Source organism: Falco cherrug, chromosome 3 (assembly GCF_023634085.1).
Source record: "Falco cherrug isolate bFalChe1 chromosome 3, bFalChe1.pri, whole genome shotgun sequence".
NCBI classification, from domain to species: Eukaryota; Metazoa; Chordata; class Aves; order Falconiformes; family Falconidae; genus Falco; species Falco cherrug.
In genome coordinates this window covers 46,792,126-46,818,413 of record NC_073699.1, presented here as the reverse complement: position 1 = coordinate 46,818,413, position 26,288 = coordinate 46,792,126, and the positions used below count along the sequence as shown (strand labels likewise).

The 26,288-nt window shown below is 38.1% G+C and overlaps 1 protein-coding gene across 4 annotated transcripts in view; it reads right to left on the bottom strand.

The window, feature by feature from the left end:
* The window catches only part of TOX (thymocyte selection associated high mobility group box), a 225,191-nt gene that overhangs the window by 131,398 nt on the left and 67,505 nt on the right, over nt 1-26,288 (bottom strand). Inside the window, exon 1 of one of the 4 annotated variants that reach the window (XM_055705181.1) lies at nt 25,436-25,511. The exons of the other annotated variants lie outside the window; for them this stretch is intronic. The gene's annotated coding sequence lies outside the window, so the exon portion shown is untranslated. Of the gene's footprint in view, nt 1-25,435; nt 25,512-26,288 lie in introns of those variants that run through there. 4 annotated transcript variants of the gene reach the window in all.

Genomic DNA, 26,288 nt, shown 5'->3' with positions numbered 1-26,288 from the left:
TTCAGGCAGGATCATGCATTTTACCACCATCCACTTCAGTCATAGATTTGTACAATTAACTCTGTCAAAATCCTACAGATGTTGTTTAGCAGGTAACTGGCCATAAATCAAAAAACGCTTAGTTTTTAAGGCAGTCCACAAAAAGCTAAAACATATATGCTCTCTAGAGTGTATATATGTACATAACCACTAAAAAAATCAAGTTGTACACACTTTTATGTTCTCATTCCTGTGTCAAACTTACTCAATTTACCAATCAAAACAACATCTCTGCTATTTTGAGCCTGTATGGTCGACAGAGTCAATGAAAGGAAAACTGTCTTTTGTCTTCCTGCATCACTACCAATGACAATCATTCCATACAATGTTTTCAAAAGAGAAATAACAATGTTCAAAATAGAATGAAAACTAAAAAGAGCAAGACAGTGTAGAACTGAAAGTTTATGCCATTTCTAAGTATTTTTTATGTCTGCCAGAACAATGGGTAATATTAAATACTATTTTGCAGCACTGCAAATAGACCTACAGTGTTCAACTTAACATCACTGCAGCTCCTGTTCCACTCCAGCTGGAGTAAGAGGAGCTTTGCTTGCTATCCCACCACCTCCTTTTACAATGCACACACAACAGCCGCAACCACGGTAGGCATACAAAGGACTATTTAGTAGTACAGACCTTGCTTGCTGCCTGAACACGCCATGCTCCACCTCCAAGACCGATATGGAGGGTCAGGGGTCAGATTCTCTTTTGCATAACGTTTTTGAGGTAAACTGCATAACTGTAACATGGCCATTTAATATAATCCTTTAGCGAAAGCACCCTTACTAATCAGCTCTAACAGTTAGAAAGAACAGAAAATAATCTGAAGAATGAACACTAAAATGAAACACTTCATAAAAAAACATAGTTAAAAACCTAAATTATATGGAGTTAAGTTATTGAATAACTTATTGATCCAGACATAAGCTTTATTTGAAGAATGTCCAGAACAATTATTTATTCAGCAATTTACTCATGTCATATACTGAATAAGACTGCAATAGCTTCCTTTAGTAATGATCACTTAAAAAAATGTTACAAGAAGCTCTGGATTACTAGCTGTCACTCAGCTCTTCAGCTAGAAAATCTACTGACTCAACTACTTGATTGAAGCAAGATATTGTGAGGCACCTAAATCCACTGTATTTTCTTGTCACTAGTCTCAGAAATGTCCACACTGGCTCTTGGAAATTCTCACGACGATATTTAATTATTCCAACTATTGAAGCTAACATAAGATTCATGAAGTGCTGGCAATACAAAATGTGGGTGGCAGTCTCCCAGAACCTGTAGAGATTTGTCTGGGGTAGTATCACAGACACATTGAGGTTGGAAAAGACCCCAGCAGGGTACCTGTCCAACCTCCTGTCCAGCGTAGGTTCAACACTGTACTCAGATCAAGTTGCTCAGAACTTTGATCAGGTCAGTCTTGAAAACCTACAGGGACAGAGATTCCACAGTATCTCCAGGTAACTTGTTGCATGGGCTTAATTATTCCCACAGAGAATTTTCTTTTCTGTCTGTTCAGTAAGAACATCCCATGGTTCAATTTATAAACAATCTTTGTCTACCCATTGTGCACCTCACTAAAAACATGGCCCTGCCTTCTCAGAAATTCCCTTGTGGATTCTGGGGGGCTGCTGTTAGGTACCCCAAAGCCACCTCTTATTTAGGCTGAATCTTCATTCCTAGATCTTTCCCTGACAAATTTGGTGGCCTTCCATTGAAATTATTCCAGTTTACAAACTATTTCTGTACTGAGGAGACCAAAACTGGACAAGTTATTCCAAATTATTCTGTGCTACAATGAGTATAAAGGAAAAGGGAATAATAACATCCTTTGATCTACTGGCTACAGGCCTGCTGATACATCCCAGGAAGCCGTTAGTCTTGCCCACTTCAGAGCTCATTGCTGGGCTTATGTTCAGCCCACTGACCATCAGGATACCCAGACCATTTTCAGTAGCATCCCAGTCAATCAGACCTTAGTCAGAGAGTCCTCAGCCTGCATCAGTGCAGGGGTTGGTCCAGCCCAGGTGCAGGACTTTGCATTTTGCATTTGTGAATTCATGAGGTTCTTGTTGGACAACTCCTCCAACCCATCTAGGTGCGTCTGGGTGGTGACACTGCCCACAAGCATATCAACTGACCTTTCTGGTCATCTCCAAGCTTGACAAGAGTGTACACTGTCATCTTCTCCAGGTCTTTGATGAAGATAATAAACACGTTAGGTCCCAGGACAGACCCCTGAAGAACTCTGCTTGTAATAAGCCTCAAGGCAGTGTATGAACCATTAACTGTTACACTCAGAGCCTGACAAGGCAGCCAGTTTCCTACACGTAGGTTGTAATGCCTCAACTTGAATACAAGGACGATGAGGGAGTTTGTGTCAAAGCCTTCCTGAAGTCAAGGTCAAAGATTCACTGCTCTCCTCTCATCCACAGATTCAGTCATTTCACCACAGATGGCAAACAGACCATTAGGAGTGATTGACCCTTGGGAGATCCATGCTGCTATTCCCAGGCACCTTCTCTTTCATGTGTGCAGAAACAGTTTCTGAGAGGACACATACCATGATTCTCTCAGGAACCAAAATTATTTTATTATCCAGCCTGTAGTTCCTTGGGTAGTCTTTCTCACCCTTTTTGAAGATGTTTACAACATTGCCTGCCTCCAATCATTGGGAATCTCTTACAATCTCCACAACCCTTCAACGACAATGCAGAATGACCTCAAAATCATATCCGCCAGCTCTCTTTGCATCCTGGATGTTCTCTATCCAATCCTATGGATTTGTGTGAGTCAACATTTCTTAAGAGATCATGGACTTGATCTTCTTCCACTGCTGGTAAACCCTCTCTTCCTTGAATCCTGTCTCTAGGCTCAAAAGCGCAGGAGATCTTGTCAGTGGGGACTGAGGCAATAATAACAGAAGCTCTTCTTGCTGTCCTTCCTTGCCACTTTAAACTCTAGGTAAGCTTAGTTTTTCCCAACACCCCACACTCTTTTGAGACTGTGCAGCGTAAGTTACCAGTGGTATCCACCAAATGCTAGAGATATTATAGGAAGCACTAATAATAAAACATTTATTTGGAAACTCAATGACTAATGCTTAGAGAGTTCCAAAGGCTTATCATAAAACTGCTGAATCAATTATTTTTTTTTTTTTACTCTGTTTTTCTCTTAAGAAAGCCAAATCCTTAAACATGAACAAACTGCAACAATTGAAATAAATGACGGTCTGGAAGAATTATTCTTCAACATGAACACTTGCTGTCCAACAAATCTTTCTTGCAACTGCAACACTGCATGTCCTACAAATCTTTCTTGCAACTGCAACACTGCATGTCCTACAGTTGATTAGTCCTACTCCACATAGTAGCTGTACATGACAGCACAGAGTCAAGACTTGATGTTACAATACAAGTTACAAAGTAAGGCAGTCTGCTGCAATTCCAGCAAAAGCATCAGGAATTCCTCCCAAACTTTTTGAGCACAAAGAAAGAAGTTGTACATTAGTTATTCAATTCCCCTTAACTCCTACTTCGCTTTCATTGCTCTTCTCCACAGGTTGGCACTGGATTTGTTTACTTTGGTATTAAACTGATGAGAAGTGTATTTTCATAGCAATTTCTCAGCATAAAGTTATTGTGAAGCAGACAAACAGGTTACTTTTGGATGAAACAAAACTGCCAGATGTACTGCAACTGTTAATGAGTGTTACCTCTCTGGGACCAGTCAAATTTGAACTGATACAAAGTCATACACCTCCAAAAAATAAATGCACCAACAAAAGGCAGCAAGCCCATGCCAGCCCTTGGCACCATCTGTTTCCTTCCACAGACCTGTTCACCCGAAGCTGCCATTTTTGTTAGCGTACCTGTAGCAGCTTAGTTGACTGCTCTACAAAGAGCAGTAAAGTTAAGGCACACTTTTGCCACCCACTCTGGTGGCTCTGCAGTGTTATAAGCTATCACAGAAATATGGATCTTCCCTTATACCATCTCACCACTCAAGACTATGCCTAGGAAATATGCATCATGATGTAATTATATGAATGTTTTAACACCAAGTTTTTGAGTAGGTTTTCTGATGTCTAAAAACCTAAATCTGCTTTCCACTTAATATTCTCTGCAAAAAATTGCATTTAGGGCAATGAAAAAGGACAGTTTCATTGCTCAGAAACACAATACTGCTAGGGATGAAAATATTTAATTATTTACAAATATTTCATACTTTTTCTGTTTGAATCATGAAAATACAGACTTTCATGTTCAGTTTTAGAAATAACAATGTGACAGTGGGTCTCTCCTGTATAAATGAAACATGCTGAAAAACAGAATAGTATGCATAAATTTAATAAGCTACAGAACCTTGTAAATCAGCTCATTTCACATCCCCAAGATTTCATGAATTTGATATGTTTGGGCTCAATAATACAAAATAACTCTGGAATTTGACACTATACATTCAATCTCAAATAACAAAGTTTTAAACTTTTCATATATTTATGCCAATGAAAACAAGGGAAGCATTTGCCTCCATAACAAAAACTTCTTATGAACATACTCTTGACAAATTGTGTGGATTTCTAAATTTTCATCAACTATTATAGTATTTTCAGTTTCTTTCTTTGTACAGAAAAATTGGATTTAAGCAATTTGAAAAGTATGCAATTAATTTCTTCATCACTTTTAATACATTTTTAATTTAAACTGAAATTAACTTATTATGTACTGTAAAATACATTTTGGTTTTGCAGCTCTACTTTTCTGAGAGTGCAAAATATGTTTTTTAATATTTAGTCTGTGGAATGACAAGAATGTCGTTCTTGTGTACAGTGTTGAAAAGATACTATTTTCCTTCCATGAAAAAACTTTTTACTGAAAATGGAAACTGGTCCCAAACCAAAATGGACCATGAGGACTAAATTACAATTTAGATAAATCCAACACACTCATTCAATCATCAACTCATTTACAGCAATATCGTTGTACTTTTACCTGTGCCACGCATTTGTTCTAGTTAGAATTAGCTAGAATGAGCTATGCACTTCCCCAGTTTAACACACAAGCTTGCTGCTACAGCTGCTCTGAATGAGACCCATGGAATGGTTTGAGCCTCATTTCTAAATAGCCTTTGAGACTGCTAGGAATGAATTTACTAGTTTAGTCTCATCACAAAGCAGACCATCCAAAGATGTCAAGGAGAAAAAATACATATTTGTTGGTGTTGCTATTCAGTATGCTTCACAAAGACACTCACAGACAGCTGGCTTAAAAGCTGGTATCACAATATTTGTTTAAACTATCCAGAATAATGTCATTGACAAGCCCTGAGAAGTAAATGGTGTTGGAAAGGCTAGCCATGATCCCCTTTTATGAATTCTGTACTCTTAGGATACAGATGGGGCACACTGTGGCAGACCCCAAGAGAGGATTCAGCTTTCATGAACAAACATTCTTGAATATTTTTTTTGTGTTCATTGCACAGCTCAGCACTGTGTAAGGCAGAAGTCTAGCAGAAAAATAGTATTCTCTTATGTAGCTATGACATATTAATCTATAAAATCAGCTCAAAGAAGAGGAAACGATTTATTACCACCCTCAAGCCTTAACAGCAAACAAGCCTTCTCTGAATCTAGAACCACAGTTCTCCTCACTATAGTAGAAATTTGAAAAACATAGTAAAACCAACTGAACTTTTATTTTGTGTGCAGATCAATCCATATAGGGAGGTGAAATATATGTTTTACTACTTTATATAACTGTCTGCCAAATAATGAAGACAAGAATTTGAGGGGGGTGGTGAGTCTCAAACAAATTTAGTGTGATCACATTAATAACAGCTTTGTGAACACCCTGTGCCTGAGTGACTGACATTTGAATTGTATCCCCAGCTCTGCTAAACATCAGATTCCACAAATACTGAATTATTGCATACATTAATCTGGTGAGATTACACTTTTCTGTTTTTTACAGTAATAATAAACATCATGAAATGCTCAGCTTTATTAGCAATACTCACTGGAAGGTCTCCTATCTCCTTGGTAAAGAAGGAAGAGTGTGCTGACTTTCAGTGTCCAAGTGGTGTAGCAGGTTTCTGATCATTTCCTCTTGGATTATGGGGGCTTCATTCTGCTCCCCATCCCTGTGTTCCAGCTCAGGGGGCTGGGTATCCAGAGAAGAAATCAATCTTACTATTAAAGGCTGAGGCAAAGAAGGCATTAAGTACCTGAGCCTTTTCCTCATTCTTTGTCACTGTGTTTCCCCTCTGCATCCAATAATGGATGGAGATTCTCCTTAGCCATCCTTTTGTTGCTAATGTATTTACAGAAACATTTTTTATTGTCTTTCATGTCAGTAGTGAGGTAACTTCGAGTTGGGCTTTGGTCCTGCTGATTTTTTCCCAGCATAATCTCACAACATCCTTGTACTCCTTCTGAGCTGCCTGTCCCTTCCTCCAAAGGTCATAACCTCTCCTTTTTTCCTGAGTTCCAGCCAAAGCTCTCTGTTCGGCCAGGCTGGTCTTCTTCTCCGCTGGCTCGTCTTTTGGCACATGGGGACAGCCTGCTCCTGTGCCTGTAAGGTGTCCTTCTTGAAGAATGCCCAGCCTTCCTGGACTCCTCTGGACTCCTCTGCCCTCCAGAACTGCCTCCCATGGGACTCTGTCAGCCAGGCTCCTGACTAGGCTAAAGTCTGCCCTTCAGAAGTCCAAGCCATTCTGCTGACCCCCCTCCTTACTTCTCTGAGAGTTTTAAACTGTAATTTTGTGATTGTTATGCCCAAGACGGCCTCCAACCATCACATCACCTGCAAGTCCTTCTCTGTTTGCAAATAACGGGTCCAGTGGGGTGCCTGCCCTACTTGGCTCCCGCACCAGCACTGTCAGGAAGTTCTTTGTCATGGTTTGACCCCAACCAGCAACCTAGTAACACACAGCTGCTCACTTACTCCCCCTGATTCCCTAGGTGGGATGGGGAGAAGAAGAATCAGAAAAAGATAAAACCTGTGGGTTGAGATAGGAACAGTTTAATAGCTGAAATAAAGTAAAATTTGATACTACTACTAAGCATAATTGTAATGAAAAGGGAGATAACAAAAAGAGAGAGAGGAATAAAACTCAATAAAACTCAAGAAAAAAACAAGTGATGTGCAATACAATTACTCACCACCTGCTGACCAATGCCCAGCTAGTCTCCAAGCAGCAATCAGCTCCTCCCAGCCAACTCCCCCCAGTTTAGATACTGAGCATGACGTTCTGTGGTACGGAATATCCCTTTGGCTAGTTTGGGCCAGCTGTCCTGGTTATGCTCCCTCCCAGCTCCTTGTGCATCTGCCCACTGGCAGAGCATGGGAAACTGAAGAGTCCTTGATTTAGGGTAAGCACTACTTAGCAACAACCAAAACATCAGTGTGTTATCAACATCGTTCTCCTACTAAATCCAAAACACAGCGCTGTACCATGCTACTGGGAAGAAAATTAACTCTATCCCAGCTGAAACCAAGACAATCTTAAACACACTCCAGAAACTTCCTAGACTGTTTCTTCTCTGCTGTACTGTATTTCCAGCAGACAGCTGTTAAATTGAAGTCCCCCATGAGAACAAGGGCTAGTGATTGTGAGACTTCTCCTAGCTGCTTATAGAATATTTTACCTGCCTCTTGATCCTAGTTGGGCGGTCTCTAACACACTCCCACCTTGATATCTATTTTGTTGGCCTTCCCCAATTCTTAGCTATAAAAACTCAACCCTATCATCACCATCATCGAGCTCTAGACAATCAAAACACTCCCTAACATACAGGGCTACCCCACCACCTCTCCTTCCTTGCCTATCCCTTCTGAAGAGTTTATAGCCATCCATTGCAGCACTCCAGTTGTGCGAGTCATCCCACCATGTTTCCATGATGGCAACTGTGTCATAGTTTTCCTGCTTCAGAATGGATTCCAGCTCCTCCTGTTTGTTGCCTATGCTGTGTGCATTGGTGTAGATGCAATTCATTTGGGCTATTGATTCTGCCACCTTTTTTAGGGGAACAGTCCTATTCCTACACGGCCAGTCTCAAGCCCTTCTGTGGTTTCTTAACACATCAGTAACTCTCGTGTCGTTGCTGCCACCTGGATCTCTATCTCCTACCGTCACTGAGACAGCAGACCAAAGGACCTCAAATTTCATAGCATATCATATCCCTCAAACACTGGCTTGCTGCCCTCAGGCTTATCTCTAGCAATTTTGTCCCATTCCTCCTTCAACCATAGTTAAGAGCTCTTTCAATAAGCCCTACTAATTCCTGTGCAATGATCTTTTCCCCTCTGAGACAGGTGTGCCCTGTCTGTTGCCAGCAGGCCTGGTGTTGTGTAAACCAAGCCACAGCCTCTCCCTTTAGAAAACTTCAACCATTAGCAAAGAAAATATGTATTCCTAACTGGAAAAATCACTGAAGTGATTGCTGGAGGTGCTGTTTCACAACTCTGGTAAGGCAACCGACTTTCTTAGTTGAAAGACATCTCCCAGTATGAGCCAAGTTTGGTGACAACAGAAAGTGTATGATGATAACTGGACTTCAGAGTTCTGAGATTAATGCAGAAATACAAACAAGTATACAAAGCACATTAACTTTAACTTCCAAATATCCCTAAAGCACCATATTTGGGTTTCCAGGCCTTCAACTTCTTTGCAGACATTTTTGATTAAAAAGGACAAGCTTTTGTGGAAGAATTCACAGTGATGTCTATAAATGTTAATAAAAAATCAGGAAAGAGTATCTGTGTTACAGCACTGAAGTTGGGAAACACAGGTCTAGAATCAGAAGGATAATTCTTCAGCTAGGTCAGCACTTGCTACTGTGCAAGCTCAGCTTGTCCAGGATCAAGCCCCAGCTAATGATAGATACCTTAGGCAGACTGGGGAAGACCTGGCATAGCAGAGGAAACAATTTATATGTTCTGCTTGTTGGAATTTGACACTTTCTGTGTGAAGCTGCATCACATTTTTGCCCGTCTGTCATGAGCACCATGAAGGCTGCAAGTTCCTCAGGGCAGGAACCTGTTAAACACTTAGCACGACACAGGAGCTCCATGGTAATAATTACCACTGCTATTAAATGCACTGTAGCATAGCTATTTCAGCATCCTTACTGTAACTCCTGTTTCTGTAAGGCTGTCAGTATATTAATGTTATACTGAATTGCAATAGAGAGGTTTGAGGAAATGTGAAGAAATGCTCTACCAGTTTCTCTGATCTCCTGCAGTGCTAGGCAGCACTTTTGACACCAATAATCCACAGCCACACTGCTGCAGAGAATGAGAAAATTTGTTCATGCAATTACATGTGACATCATACAGTAATCAGCCATCAGGAAAACCCTTAGCTTCTGGGTGTATTATGACAATGACTGAAAAGCAAACACATCTACTCCCAAAATTAAAAACACCACATCTTTCCTTGTACAATTTAACCACCTTCAGTTCAAACTGAGATCACAGTACCACACTCCATTTCTCCCTTGTGGAAGACAACTCTGATGAACTAATATAGGTAGGAGTCACCAGCTGAGATCTAGACATGAAATATCTCCTTTATACTCAGACTTTTGCTCTGCGTATAGCAAACTGAGAAGCATACTGCCTTTCCAGAAGCATCCCTTCGAACCCTCTGCAGTCTGCAAACCCACGTGTGGCTGCAGAACAGACTGGCTGAGCAGATGGAGTCAAACCCAGAGGTCAGGGCCCATAATACCCCTTCTCACATGCCTGAAGTAAGAAACTTACACTCACTGTGAAGGTACTGCTCTGGTGGAAGTACTTGAGGTGCAAAATAAGAAAAAGGAATCCTGCTGTAGAAACTCATACATATTTTTGAACTTTAGGCTCTGTTTTCCTCCAGCTTAGGTTTTCCTGGGTGTAGAATTAGGAAAATGTAAAAAAGTCCTCTTTTTTAAGGACATTTTCCAATCAAATCTTTGATGTGCGACCCAACACCTGCACAGACCACATCTGGCTCATTGTTTTTAATGCAGAAGTATTAATATAATTCTAAAAAGCAATTTTCTGTCCTTTATTTCCACATAAATTCCTGCTTATACTGGTAGATTTTCCACATATAGAATTAAAAATATTAAATTAAACTAGTACTTTCTCATATGATTTTGTGAGGGTGTGACTACATAAAGAAACCCCTTTACACACATGGAATATTGCACATATGTGAACTAAAAACTTACGTAGCTTTTTTTTTTTTAAGAATAAAATAAAACTTCCAGGTTTGCAGATGCTAAATGTTTGATATATTTTCCATTTAAATGCAAATTTGACTTTTTGTTTTAATAGGATGACAAGCATTTTTTCCCAAATTTTTCAGACAGTATCATTTGGAAATATAGGAGAAGGCTGGGGGGATGAGATCTGTCTAGATTTGCTTGGTATAATTCTTAGTAAGATAACATTGATGCATTTTCTTTTATCAATGAATCCAAGTTTTTTGATTATTAATTTCTCAAAATAAAATGAAGTGCTTTGTACACCAAATTAAACAGGTTAAGCAAAAGAGAAGACAGTTTACCCATAGCTATTTGCGCTTATGGGGTGAGAAGTGGATTTTGTAAAATAACGATCTCCTGGTAGTGTAAAATACAGGGGGGAGGGAGGGAAGAGAGTTCAAGAGTAGCATTATAATGACCAAAATTCACTATGTGTTTTTTATTATGTTGGAAAAACTCTTTTAAGAAATGGAAATCACTACATTCTATTGATTCATGCACCGAATCTTCAGACATAAGTCATCAGTGTTGACACTTTCAGATACATAAAACGTGACATCTGCTCCTACAAATGCACTACACAGGCTGTAAATCATCAAAGAGAAAAACAGTTCAATGTCATTTCAGCCACTGTAGGCTATGGTTTACAACTGAGAGATAAAAATAGTCATACTGTCTCTATGACATCTAAACCACTTTTCTATTGCAGTATTCTATGTTCTAATTTATCTTTGTGGTTGAACAACACACAATCAATTGTAAGCAACTAGTGCAGTTTGATTCCAGTCAACTGCAATTTTCTCCAGCTTTATCTTTTTTACCCCTCACTGCACTAACTTTAAGTGCTCTCCCAAACCCGCCCTTTCCCATGCAATGTTTCGTGGAGACTCTGAGGTCTTAAATTTGCCGTTTCAAATTGTGAAAATACAAGAAAAAGTCATAAGTTATATTTAATGGTTTCCAAATACTTGTAAAATCCTTTTTGAGTATCACCATATCTGCATTCACATTAACAAAGAATGTATATATGCATTTCTCAACACCGACAGCAGGGATCACTGTACCAGGTATTTTTCCATGCATCATTCCTTACCAAAGAAAACAGTATCAAGTATCTTGATCCTTCCTTGAAAGAAATGCAAAATTGCCTCCTATAGCTACTTTGTCAGCTTGATTAGCATTCAAACCAATATTCAGTTTGCATAAAGTACTAAAACAGTTTTTCAAATCTTCAGTGATTTACTTCATTTAATTCTGAAGTGAGAACATGACTATCACAGGTGGCATATTTTGTTATTATTAGCACCTAAGAGATCACAACATGCAATAGGATTTAAATATTTTTTTGTACATGATAAACCCAAGGAGGTGAATTTTCTTAGCTACTAGTATTTAGTATAAGCTTTTGCAGTAGAGATAAAACATTTATACAGCTAATGAAAATGTAAGGAACATACACATCACCATGACAAGTGACGTAATGATCTTGCAATATACCACACATGGGTAACTGCTAGAAAGCAGAAAGCAACAACAGAACAATACATTAAAGAGCCAAAGGCCAGGCTGAGCAGGAAATAGTTTTTCCCATTTCCAGGCTGCATAGTCTTCCTAACATACACAAGCACAAAATTCCCTTCAATTTTGTTTTCTTTTACTGTAAGACTTGTATGACATTCTCTGTGCTTGCCTTCTTTGCTGAGGACATGAGCCTTGTACTTGGAAGACCAGTGTCCAGGATTTCACCATTAGACTATTAGACGGCCTGGAATCGATTTCACAAGCATGCACTCACTAGAAGTATCAAAGAAGCCTTCTCACACAGAATTTCACTCAGACAATCTTACTAATGCAGAAAAGTTTTTCTAGTGGATTAGTTAACAGTTTTCCAACAACAATCAGTTCTTAAAACAGTCTAAATGCATTGGTCCCACTGTGAGTTTAGCATGAATGTAATGAGATGTTTTATCATCCTCCCTTCCCTTGTAGTTGACTGTTTCTTGAATTTTACTTCTATAAGCCATATTCTAAATGTTAACATCACCTCTCATTCACCAGACAGGTGTACAGACCTTCTAATGGAGTTGGGAAGTCATCCTCAAGCTGCAAATGGGAAGTCATCCCCAAGCTGCAAATTGAATAGCTACGTCAGATACCTACATCTGTGAACTTGCAGAAACACAGCCCTTAACAGTTCACTTCAGGAGTGCTCCTGGAAATATGCCCAAAGCCAGTACAGCATGAGCAGTACCGTCTACCTCAAGCTGCTGTCAGAAACACCCATTCTGTTTGCTCTACCTGTAATTGACCCCGGGGACAGTCACTGTGTTTTATGGCCAAACATGCTATCTGTTCTTCAAACCATATACTGGTGGCCATAGGGCATATTCTGCTGCATTAGTGATCGACACCTGACTGCAAACTCTTAGGCACTATAGCACAGTATTGCCCGCATGCGCTATCATGTACACTGCCACTGACTTTGCCTTCCCTACCCATGAAACTTCTACAGCCTTTGCATGCTACAGCCATTGTACTTGGATTTTATAAATCCCAGCTCTTGAAAATATACTTGAGGGATTCAGCTGCACTGGTGTCCAGAACTTACTCCACTTAGTATATCTTTATTACTAAATACTTGCTTGTAGATTCCCAAAATACAGTGTGCTGTCAGCCAAGAAGCCTAGAAAGCTAAATCAGATTTCAGACACTTGCACCAGAGGTTCCTTCCAACTCTCTAACATAGTCATATGGTCTAGCTCATAGCAAGATTAGAAAGGCAACATTTTTTCACACATTTTCATGTAAAATCTTGATCTGTCATGTGCATGCGCACATACACATACATAACCATAAAGGAAATGAAGGCGCATGTGTGTGTGCACACATGCACATAAAAGCAGATAAGCAGATCTTATCTCTCTCCACTGAAGTGTCTCTTTTCTTTCCAATTGCTCCTCTGCTGAATGCTTCTTGAGGACATGCAAAGTGTTCTCAGTTCTCACTGAAACTCAGGAAAAATAGGGGGACACTCAGCAGGTTCAAAACATGTGATGCACAGACATCCTATAACTACACAGCCAAGAAAGCACCGTTTCATTTATGATTGTGTAACAGGATAGGTCCGTACCTGAAAATGTTTATTAACCTGATAAATAGCCTACATTTTTGAAAGCTAATCTAATTATATAACTCATTCCAATAACATATATATACCTCTCCATATACGTCTTGCCTCTCTGCCTATCTGCTAAGAATGAAGAGATGTCTTATATATTGTAACTGGTTATTTAAAAACGTTCAAATAATAAATTTAACATTATCAGAACCAGGAGGAGTATTGCAAAATTTCTTTTACTTTCATTGGAAATATTTACCATATGTTTGGATGTTTGTTTCTGTATTTGACTAGATGGCACAAATGCATATTAATCACCCTTTTTCACGAGGGACAGTCCCAATGTCATTCTTAAAGTAAAATACCTATATTCTTTCCACTTTATAGTTCCAGAAAACTTTCCTAGAAGGATGAGTTTCAAAAGATTTTGTAGGTCTGCTTCAACAATTTCCATAAATATCCAGTTTTCCCAAACTTTAGATGCTTCAGACTGTAACAGGCTGCTAAATATCTTTGATGGGGGCTGAATGAATTTAGAAACACCAATCTTTAAGACACCTCAGTGATTCTGGAATCTCCATCTAACACTGGATCTGTGAAAATGCAAAAGCATCAAAGAACGCACCTACTTAGGCTACAAAAATAAATCCTGTAATGTCACTGGCTTCCATAGTCCCTTCCTAATATGCAACACTAAAAATGATCTTTGAATTCATAAAATAAGGCAGAGGTACTTTGCATTATTGAGTCCCTCATTGCTTGCAAACTTGTTCCATGGAAAATCCTCCTGTCAGTAAAATGGAGGAGCAATTCTTCTACACATTGTTCCATTTGCAGCTAGTTCTGAAAAAAAAACTTTGGGGAAGGGGAACAGTTCTGCCAGAGAAAAATGGAATGAACAGACTCTGTACCTTTTCTTCTGCATGAACTCCAGATCCCAATTATTCAGGAAAATCTCCCCTCCACCTTCATTAGGAGAACTCAGTGCTGCGTGACAAAAGGCCAACGGCGACACTGGGCAGTCTTCTCCTACCCATGAAAACTAACCAATGCAAGTAATCCCATCATGGCCAATGCACTTACTTGCACAAGTATTTTGTTCAATGACAAAATAAAGGCTGAAGAGTGAGCCATCATGTACTGGTGGTGTGAAATAGAGGATAAAAAGCAAAAGGTATATCAAATGTAATTTATCTAGCATTACAGGTTATCTTTATTATTCCTATTTTGTTGCTGCATTGGTAGAACTATCATATAACTGGAAAAACAAATTACTATGTGTCAAATCTATTAGTATACAAAAAATGTTTCTTACAAGTACTTAGAGAAATGTACAGTCCTCATGTTATACACAGAACTCCTGCTGACATAAATGAAAGCTTTAAACAAAGAGTAAATATAGAACACGTTTCTCAGTTTTCATGCAAAAATCTGTAGTTGAGGAAATATTTTACCTAACATAGAAAATATTAGCTGACTTGGAGCACCTCCGGAACAGACAACTCACATCTGAAATACAAGAGCTGGTATGCAATATAATGCCTATTCTTTGCCCGCTTCCAATATAAGCATTAACATAGGCACTATGTACACTAAGAAACATTATTAACAGATTAATTGTAATTTTAAAATTTATTGCACTGACTACAACGCCTCTTCCACATTTGTTCATCCTCTTATTTGGATGATAAAGAACACTGTCGGTACTGATTATTTTTTCATAATAAAAATCCTTGGGCAGATGATTTAGTATGTGGTTTTCTGACTGAAACAGGTAAATTGAAGGAGGTTTGGATCTTACATTTATGTGGCAGTATTTGTGTACTTTCCAGGAAAAAAACCCCAAACTTCCTTCAGAACTTAAGTATCTCAAATGATATCTCAAACAAAGAAAAAGCCCCAAAGATTACTTCGAAAACAGTCCTGTATCTAACAAGTTTATGCACTGAATACTTACTTAATTTTCCATCTCTCAAAACCATTAGGAAAAATGAAAGAAGGAAAAAGTTACATTCTTAGACAGTAAGAACAAGTAACAGTAAGAAAAGCGATTCTTTATATTGTTGCAACAGGTTCAAAGATCTACATATACAGGCAGCAATAAGAAAGTATGGTTTCCAGTGAAAGGCTCACGAACGAACCTCAGCTATTTGTCTTTAGCAATTTCTAGCCCATTTTTCTCAAGCCCAGAAAGCCTTGGCATCGCCTCACCACATTTCCTCATGCAATCACATATGGTCATGCAAACAGAATACTTCTCTCCTTGAAATCTGTAATTTGCTGTGACTGTACGAGTGAAGATCTAGGCTTTTCACAATCCAGCCCAGTTAACACACCCCTGGCTTCCCTGTAGCTGAGTTATGTGCAAATGGGATGCCATGCCCCACACTAGGCCAGGTCACAGCCCCCAGACTGGGCGCCTGCTCCAGGCTGCCCAGCTGCAGCGGGCAATGGCCTGCCTTACTTAGTTGGCAGAAGCCTTTAACGCAGTGCAAGCCTTCTCTTTGCTAAGTCTGCATTTTGCTGACACTGTCTGTAAACTAGGAAACACAGACAGTTTTACATTTCCTGACTACTGCTGGTTGACCTGAAGTATTTCATGCCAAAGTTGATGGGCACACCAGTGGCTTCTTCAGCAACTGCTGTTTTCTTTCCTTTCTCTATTGGTGTCCTGCTGGCACCAATGAGACGTACATAGTTTAATAAAAGCACAGTGATCACACATCTGCTTTTGCTTCTATTAGCAGCTCTGCCTAGCTGTCAAGATGTTGAAAACCTGTTAGTCCTAATTCATTACCTAAAAATTGTACGAGAAACAAATTTTAGTTTTGTATGCGTACCGCTACCAGTGGTTAAGTTTATACTTGATTCTGAGGGAAAAATCTAAGACCACTGTCAACGACACTCCCATTCTCATAAAATGACCGTGGTTGGCATATTCCCATCCACGTGTGGAAGCTCAGTTTCCATGTAATATGGCTACTACGCTGTCAAACTCAGGACTGAGTTTATGGCTGCTTGGAGGTGATTACAGATAATTTGTGAGACTTTGGGGTATATTTTCATGATAATGTGATTTGGTCACTGCAAAAGTTTAGTTTAATTCAGTTTAAGACTGCGTTCTCATAGAGGGTTTAATTACCTATTGATCTCAGCTGAACTGCTGCCCATAACCATAGTAGACACTTTTTGTGAAAAATCAATAGCAATATTAAGTCTGTTTTCAGTGTAAAGAGTCTGATTGGACTGTGGGCTAAGGAGGTATGTTTTCTGTGTTATTGTTCTTACTCAGGTTTTTTCAGCTGGATGTTTTCTTGAGAACTGCACCTGAATCCAGAAGCTGTTATCCATACAAACTCTTCCTGTTAAAGTTTCATTTAGAACAACACTTTTAAATGGGTTAAAATTTGCAGTTCTGGACCTGACATTTTCAGCCACTTTGGTTTGATCTGCCTTGTGATTTCCACAGAACAAACCTGCAGGAAGGAGGAATTTACCTGGTGCTGTACACCAGTGCAGTGAATTGTTCCATACATTTTTAGTGGTTTTGTACCGTCTGAAGCCAATTCTGAGTGAGAAAAGCATTCTTTACCTAATCCAATTAATTTAGCCAGACTAAGCAAGAAAAATGAAGTCATCTAGATTTTTCTTTGTTTGTTTGGCTTACATGATTAAGGAGGAAGGGACAGAAATGATATTCCTTTTGGAAGTAAATTCAATTCAATAGTATTGAACAACTTTTATGAATTACAAGATATCTTTCAGGAAACCATTCCTTATACATTTTCATTTATCATTTTGTGTCTCTCTAAAACCTCTATTTTTAAGTTACAGTGGCTCTGAAATTGGCTTAAACCAAAACCATAACTTTCATGAGGCTCATTAAATGGTAAAATACATTTTTCACTTTTGTTTGTAAAACTGGTATTAAATTTTTAGAACTGGTACTAAATTGTTCTCAGTGCTCAACAATATTTTACTGCATTTCCTCCGCATATGAGCTATGATAAACCACAAGTGAGTTCAGCTATGAGATCTTTGTTAGAGAAACTTTACTCCCACAGAGCAGTTTTGCAAAAAATCTGATATTCTCAAGGTTTAATGTTTAAATTTCTCATTATAACACTTCTGACTCTACTTTTTCTCACATCACTGATACTCTTGCTACTTCCTGGCATGCATGCTCTATAGTTTTCATACTCTTAACTTCTTATCTTTGAGCAGGACAAGAAAGCAAAACCATAGATTAATTTCATGTAGGCTAAGATCTCAATCCAGTTGATGGTACTTGAAAAAGCAATAGGAAAAATACAAACATCTATATTTCATTTAAAAAAACCACAATCCTATTTAAACAAAAAGCTTGGGAAGGATCAGCAAAAAACAATGATGAATAAAGAAGTAAATGACCCTGTGGCAGCTTTAACATTTGTATGATGATGACAAACAGACAGCAGTTAGTCTAGGCTATACTCCTAAAATTCATTTCACACTTGCTTTTAGTTTTCAGATTACTATTCACTGAATGTGCCCAGAAAAAAAAGCAGCTTGTTATTACACATAACAGTTGCACAGTATGGATGAACAGTGCACTTATAATTACATATGCACAAACATGATGGAAATTAGTATTACTGTAGATATCAAAAGCAAACAGATCTAATTAAAGAAATAACTGCAACAAACCCAGATGCAACCCAAAACAAAAAAGGACAACTCCAAATCTATTGAATCCTTTGAATATTAATTACAGAATTCCTAACAATACACTGGGAAAGCTCTCTTGGAGAATTCAGTTTACTGTTTAACAGTTTCTGACTAATTTTATTAACCTGTACATCTGAGAGGATCAACCCCCTCTGGGTTTAATTAGAAGAAAATTCAATTTAAATCTAAATGTCAACAGTGGTTACTAATTATGGCAGGGCCCTGGACGAGACATCCAGTCTGTAATCAGGCAGTTCTCTGCTAACAATTAACAGTTTCTTTCTGAGTTATGAGTGCATTAGGATTTTCCTTTTCCTAAATAAATATGATTCAGCATGGGACACGAATAATATTAAGAGCACCTACTGCTACGTGCAGACATGCAGAAGAGGTTGCCAAATTAAATTACAGAGATTTCTTAAACATATAGCTGAATAATAAGCAGCTACAAAACTAGGTCAGGGTCGCAAGCAGTCGACCACAGCCCCTCCCCCCAACATGCAAAATAAATATACTCACTATCTCTGAATAGAAATCAGTCTTTTGTTATGCCCTTTGTCAGGAATACGTTACTGCAAAATGATATTTATTTCCACAGTCTTCACAGCTGTGAGCAGGACTGAATTAATCTTTCGAGAACTGATTTCATCTTCAATTTCATGTTTATGATTATGAAATGTAAATGCATTACTTTAAAGAAAAAAATGACAACGAAAAGCATAGATGTGAAAAGGCAGCTCCTTACCTACTGCTTCCACTTGCCCTGTACTAATGAAGCAAATAGTCAACTAACTCTTAAATAAAAACAGACATTATAAAAATGCATTGTAGAAAATGAGTATAAATATGAAAACCGGCGAGACATCTAAAATGAAATAATTTGGAAATCTATCCTGAGCAGCAAATATGTGACTTTAGACAAGAGAATTACCAGAACACAGAAACATGACCAAAACTAGGGTGAGGATAAAGGGTTTAGTCATTTAACTTCAAACCAGCCCCCGCACTCTCAATGCCACCACTAAGGCCAATACTGAAAATGCTGATTACACCTGAGCATTGCTATTTCTCAGCTTGCTGATGGCTTTTTTCAAAAAAATTACAATAGTCTTTTCTAAACCATTTCATTCTGATGACCTACTAATTAATTATATCCATACCCATAAAGTAACTGGGCTTTGTGGAAGTTGTTGACAAATTTGTGTCATTTCATCTTGGCCAACCATTGTGCTCAAATACTCTAGGCAAACATATTATGAGAATTTTTACTGGTAATTTCTAAAAATGACTGTTTATGAGAAGGAAAGCAGAAATCAGAGGAAATCTGTATGGAAATATAGAGGCAGTTCTATGAGTAGTTTTAGTGGATGTAGTATAACCATAACAATCAAACATGCTGGTCTTGGGCTGCTCTTTGCTAAACAGGAAAGCTGTTTTCTTTCCATGCTAAAAACCAAAACAATTTAAAAAAAAAAAAAAAAAAAAAAAGCCCACTTCTAAAGGGAATATTTTAAAAATTATGTATTGGACTTTATTTTAATCATATTTTCTTTGAAACATTTTTTGACCAAAGACTGCCAAGTGGCAAATGAACATCATTGTTGATAAATGCTTGTGTAAGATGCTATAATTACAGCTTCAGATTAATTCTTGGTAGTGAAGACATACAAATTACTTAGGATGACGTGAATAGAGTTGTTTAATTTAATTTAGCCTTACATTTATATTTTTCAAATTAAACCTTAAACCTGGAATCCCTTTTGCATGTGCTTGACTTTAAATGTGTAAACAGTTTTATGCCCTCCCTAGGGCTGCTTACAGAAAAAAAAGGTATATATGCATACATGTATGAAACACTTCTACATGTGTAAGCAGGTGCTTAAAACACCTCTATTCAAGAAAGCACTTGTGGATATTAAATACTGCATATTATGTATATCATGTAAGGCTTTCCTGAATAATGATACATCAAGCACATCTCAAAATTAAGCATCTGCTTTCCTCTATTTCTGAACCGATATGACGGTTTTTCTCTATAATGAAGGGATTATGCACATTTTAAAGTATAATGCAGAACACGGTTCTTAAAACCTTATGATGGAGTGGTTGCAGAAGATGTTCCACAAATGTAACACTTGAACCTGACAAGAAAATTACGCAACCATGACTACATTTGGATGCACCAACCCAGATTAACCGCATGCTCTCCACACACACCAGTGCCTGTTGATACTGGCAGCTATCTATACAAATGAACTTCAGCAGTCAGATTGAAAGTGGGCGTTTTAAGCCTATTTTTGTCACAACGAACGTTAGATACCTGGCCTCCCTTGCACCACTGGCTTCACCCCAGCTTTTTTCACAAATGCACATCTTTTTTCAACCCAGAAAAAAGGGAATCAGGACACCTCCACTCCTAATCTTGCTGACCGAATGTGTGAAATTAGGCAGCACTGATAGCAAGAAATAATTTCCAACTGTCATCTGAAATTGTTACTTAGCTCTTGGGCATGGAGGGAGGAAAAGGCTAGAAATGACAAGGGACTTTCCTCCCTCCCTGCTTAAGCTGTGTACAGGAAAAAAAACCCCAAACCCAAAACAAAACAAAACAACAAATCCCCCAGATTAATTATGCCAAAAACGGACTGCCCAGTAAAAGGGTGACTCCACACCTAGAAGTAGAGGACTTGGTGCCCAGGTCCCACTCTTCCACCTCTTTATTTACTTTGTCCAGTGCCTCCTTCACTCTGGAATAACTGAAGGACCCCAAGCACCAGTGAAAATCTGTGATTTATGTGATGTCCTTTTCCCCTCCACATTTGCCAGCAAATGGATGTTTGTTTTAGGGGAAAAAAAATCAATTTTGTAACTGAACTCAGTCCCCCTCCTCCAACCCCTGGGTGATTATTACACTTCTCGGGTGGTTAAATTCATGCATCTTTTAGTTTCATGCCTTGTAATACTTCCTGAGGCATGTAACAATCATACAGAAATACTCTGCTGGCTGTACTTTCTTATTTCGTTACAATCTTTGGGTGAAATTTTGGCCTCTGTGAAGTCAGCAGAAGTTTTGGTCTCCACTAAACTGGGGCAGGGCTTCACACTTCTTGTTTCTAAAATACTCCCTGTTTCCAGTTCCTTTAGTATCTCTGTTTTAAACTACTATTGCTAAATTTGCAAACTGTGATAACCAATGATGTATTTTGTAAGATCAAAATTTCAACATTAAATCCCAAGCTAAGGAACAAAAATAAACACTTCTATTTTCTGCCATGCATACTACAACGTGTAATTTAGAAAAATTATGAAAACACAATTAACATGATACTTTTTAGCCTTTGTTAGGCAAAGGCAAGTGTCTCTATGTATTTTCCCATCTCTGAAACAGTCTATTTCTCCTCCACGTTCAACTGAAGTTTTTGCTTAGATCTTTTGATAGTACCAAAAAGGAAGTTCTTTTAACCACAGCTCAATAATAAGGTGAATGGAAAAACAGTTGGTTTCCTTCTGCTTCAACTGTTTACCTTGATCTCTTTTAAGCAAAAAGAGAAAGAGAGTGAGTCTGTATATATTCTTCATTACATAACAACCACAAGTTAAAAAAGAAACACAAACTTATAAAATGTTTTGTTCTCAAGACTGAACTTCTACAGTTCTGACTTTTCTAAGTAATTCTGCTTGCACCTCAAAACAAGACACTGAAGATCTTTAACTTTGCATATAAAAGCAATGCTAAAGGACTACTTAATACATAGCCATAAAGTGTAGACCTAAAGTAACATCATTGTAAACAAACAAAACTAAGGAGAGCTATAAATTATTCTGGGAACATCAAAGAGAAATTAAAAACAAGTTATGTGTTGGTAAAAGAAAATTCACATGATTTGGTAGGCATGAAACCTGGCATGACAATTCACTTAACTGAAACTTATCAGTAAAACCTAAATAGGAAAGACAGCCAGGAAGAGCAAGAACGCGGGCCTCCACATTAAAGGTATCATTTACATACTTCAGACTTACAAGCTAATTCAGGAAGGTTGTATTTGATTTAGAACCATATAAGTCTTCTATAGCTGCCGACACAGATGAAAAAATAGAAGGAGCAGGCCTCTAAAAAGGACTTAAAAGTATATGTAAATATGTAGAAAATCACACAGGTTTCTGAAGACATAAGCTGGTAGACTTCTGATGTGACTGATAAATTATTTTCGGAATGTCTAAAAATTACAGATCTATTCCCAACATAAAAAGTAAACCAAGCAACTTAAAATCGTTCCGTACCAGATCTCAGTATGACAGATAAAAATAAGCTGATCATTGCCTAAAACTGCTGATGGCCTGTGTTAGAGCATTCACAAATGAATTTCAATTACAATGTGCAAGAAGTATGCCGTATTTTTTCTCTGTAAAAAGTCAATGTGCCCAAATAATTTTAAAGACACTTGCAAACAAAACTGAGCAAAGTAGATATTTTAATGCAAAAGAATAATGAAAATCAGAATATAAAAAACAATCTTGCAGTCATGAAAGGAGGATTTTTTTGTGAAAAAACACCCAAGCTGAGAGGAAAAGTAGTTGGAACAATTTCTTCTTTTATATATCTGGCAAAAGTGAAAATGTGGAAGCTTACAGAAGTAAATGCAAATTAGCAGTTTAGAAATGCAGACCAATGATTATGGAAGCCAGCACTCTGAAGAAAAAAAAAATTTCCCGTATGGTTAAATAGTCATGAACCAAGATCTGGGCAATGGCACAGCTCTGGTCCCAAAAGTTCATAATGAATTGTGATGCAGAAGATAAGTAAATCTAATACATATTTCAGAAAGTGATATATTCATCATTTGCTGTGACAACCGAACACTTGTGATTTCCTTTGTAACTATGTAGGTTACTAAACAGCTAAAGTGAAATAAACCACATTTAATTAACTGGATCAGAGAGCTTATACCCAAGGGTTCAGATAGAATTGGCTCAGGAGATGCTGAAGCCCTCCCCTGATTTATTTTTTTTAACTAGATTTTAAAATACTGGAGAAGTTCCAGTGGACTGGGGACAAAAAACATAACATATCAATATTTCAGAAGCATAAAGAGGATAAAACCAGATAAGACTCATCTTAGCCTGAATGTGAAATCATCAAAACCTGTTAAATGCTGCAACAATAAATACTAAAAGGGCAGGTGAACTGATGGCATTGACTTTGATTCTATAGAAGAAGGGTCTTCCCCAAAAATATTTTTTTCATGACATCACAAGCCTGACTGGTGAAGACTGAATTGACATCATCATATAGTTGTATTTCTCTTATCCTTTAGATTTCATTCCACATTTTTTAAACAGCGTACAGACTCAATATAACCCATAATACACAGCAAAACCCTACTAACTGACAGTTCACTAAAAAAAATGCAAATGGGGAAATATCATTAACAGAAATGCTTCTAGGCATAACGTTCTCAACCTGATGCTATGCAGTATCTCTATCACTCACCCAGTAAATTTGGAGAAAATGTAAAGAGCTGATGAAGTCATAAATATCAAATGGGGAAGATGAGCTACAGAAAAGCATCTGGGAAGTGCACTCATTTGAACACAGCTTTGTACATGTTGCTTTTATAAATGAAAGATGGATGGCAGGCTGAACTGCAAGAGTAACATAGGAAAGAGCCATGTAGGCAAGAGCAAGGGAATGTTCTGCTATAAGCAAGGGAGTGAGGAATGCTAGCAGCTCTACAAGTCACCTGTAACACCTGTACTGGAATATCATGTCCAATTCTGACATGTCTACTCTCCAAGTAATACACTGAAGCATTAAGAAACAATCAGGGGCCAAATGAATGATTCAGAGTGCCAGACTATGTAAATCCCATTTTCAATGATTGACTGAAAATAAGGTTATGAGATGCTTTCGAATCAAACTGCAAATACCAACTCAAGGAAAGAAATCTATGCTACTGAGGATTTCCTTCTCAATAAAAAATCTCAGAAAGAGTAAAACTTTAAAATTTGGAATGAGTAATTAATGTCAAAGAGAAAGCACACATATTTGATTGAGAACATTATCCCATGGAAGCAATTTACATAAGAACATGAAGTATTTTCCATAAATAGAACCTTTAAATAAAGACTATATGAACAAAACAGAAGTTCTGATGTAGAAGTTTCTCAGTGTGATTGATTTCTTGGCCTCTGTGTGCACATGAGTTCAGTCGATGTATGAGAACAGCACCTTATAATTCTAAAAAACTATGTCTAAGCCACAGATTTTTATTAAAGTTACCCACAAAAGCTGATTTATTACTGACAATGATATGTAGCAGCTCATCTGTACTGCTGAGTGTAACAAATTCAAGACGACAGGAGTTTTGTCAGGTAGACAAAACCTCAGCCAGGGTTAGAAAGCCCAGTGTTAGAAGTTGCAATTTGCATCCTCTCAGACTGCTCATAAAAGCTCTGGTATTATCTAGCAGTAGGTCATCCCCAAAGCTCAAACATCTGCCTTTTCCTTGTAAGCATGTGTAGAGGGGGATTCAGTGACTCTACTAAGCGCCTGACTTAAACACCTATGTTACCACAGAGGAGATACATGACAACTTATAATGCCCCTGTTCTTTATCTTTTTGCTCAGAAGTAATGGCAACACAGCTCTCAAATCATCTCCAGCCTCTTTCACTAATCCCAAGCTAAGTAGATGTAGACAGTTCCTGACTGATTACCACCAAAACTGGTTTTAAAGAAAAAGCCCTCCAATGAGGGTGTTACCACAGTATTTCTATGTACCCTGTTCCAGCATTTCATCTCCCTGACTTGTACAAGCTGAGAGTGGTTATTATCTCTCATCCTCATCAGTTAATATTCCAGACCTTTCATTCTTGTTGCCTTTTTTTTTTTTTTTTTCTGGCTTCCATCCAGTTTGTCTTCATCCTTCCTAGAAGTACTCCAGCTCTGTATGGATGAGTGCTAATTACAGCTGCAGAGTTTTTGATGGGAAACATATTAAGAGTTACAGAAAAATGTGGAGTCTTGAATCCTCAAAAGAAACCTAACATTTCCTGATGTCTGCTAGCAGAGGACACCTAATACTTTGAAGATTGAGGGTACATGAAGTTTGGCCTCAAGAAGCAGTAAAAAAAACCCAACAGTAAAAATATTCCTTTTGCACTCAAGTGTCAGAACTCCATCTGGTCCCAGGAACGACCAGAGTGCAAAGAAGCAACTTATCTATAGAGCAGTTGGCTAAATTGCTTCAGTGATTGAGTAGACCTAATAGCAGCTTACACTATAAAGCATACAATGCATACTAAACTCACCACAAATGTCCAAAAGGTTTGACAAGGCCAGTTCACAAGGTCCTCTGATCATCCCAGCTATAAAATTTTTGAATCTAAAAACTTGAAAATACATGCAAGACAATTATAAGGTCAATATTTGGAACAGTTTTTACATAGACACACAAGATAAACCAGTCTTTTAAGAAGGTAATTGCCACACTGTCACTGTGAGTAGGCAAAAATGTCAAAAAAAATGTCCAGTTAGTGAGCCTGAGAAACAAAGGGGTTTGCCCTGCATAACTGACAGAACTCATGTTAATTGTTGTGCTTCATGCAGGCAATAAATAAATAATAAATCACTCTTGCATGGACTGAGTAACTGTCAATTGCCTCCTAAGACAAGCACTGTACAACTACAGAAAAAACATGAAAATCAATACCTCTGCACAATCCAGAGCTGGATTCAATACCTGGGATCCCTATTCAACATACAAGTGACATCAGGAAAAGGCAGTCTCTTCCAAGAACAATTTCACAGTACTTGGGCCTGAGAAAGGCAACGATTTACTCAGCACTAGTAAAAAATGAGCACTTCTGGATGTAAGAATAAGTATAATTTTAGGCACCAGGGAATTTATGTTGAATAGTACATTGAGAAGTGCTTTCAAAATGGCAGCACTGTTGAGCTGGCTCCCAGCTTTGGGCACAGGTCTGAAGTGTTAGGGGACAGGACATAACGCATCATCCTGTGTAGCCTCCATCTTACCCTGGGCTGAAACAGTGTGGTGAAAATGATTAAAAAGTGTTCGTTTATACCACAGATGTCAAAGAACTTGATATTAGGGAAAATCCATATGTGAAGAACATATTATTGCACTGCTCCAGTTTATCC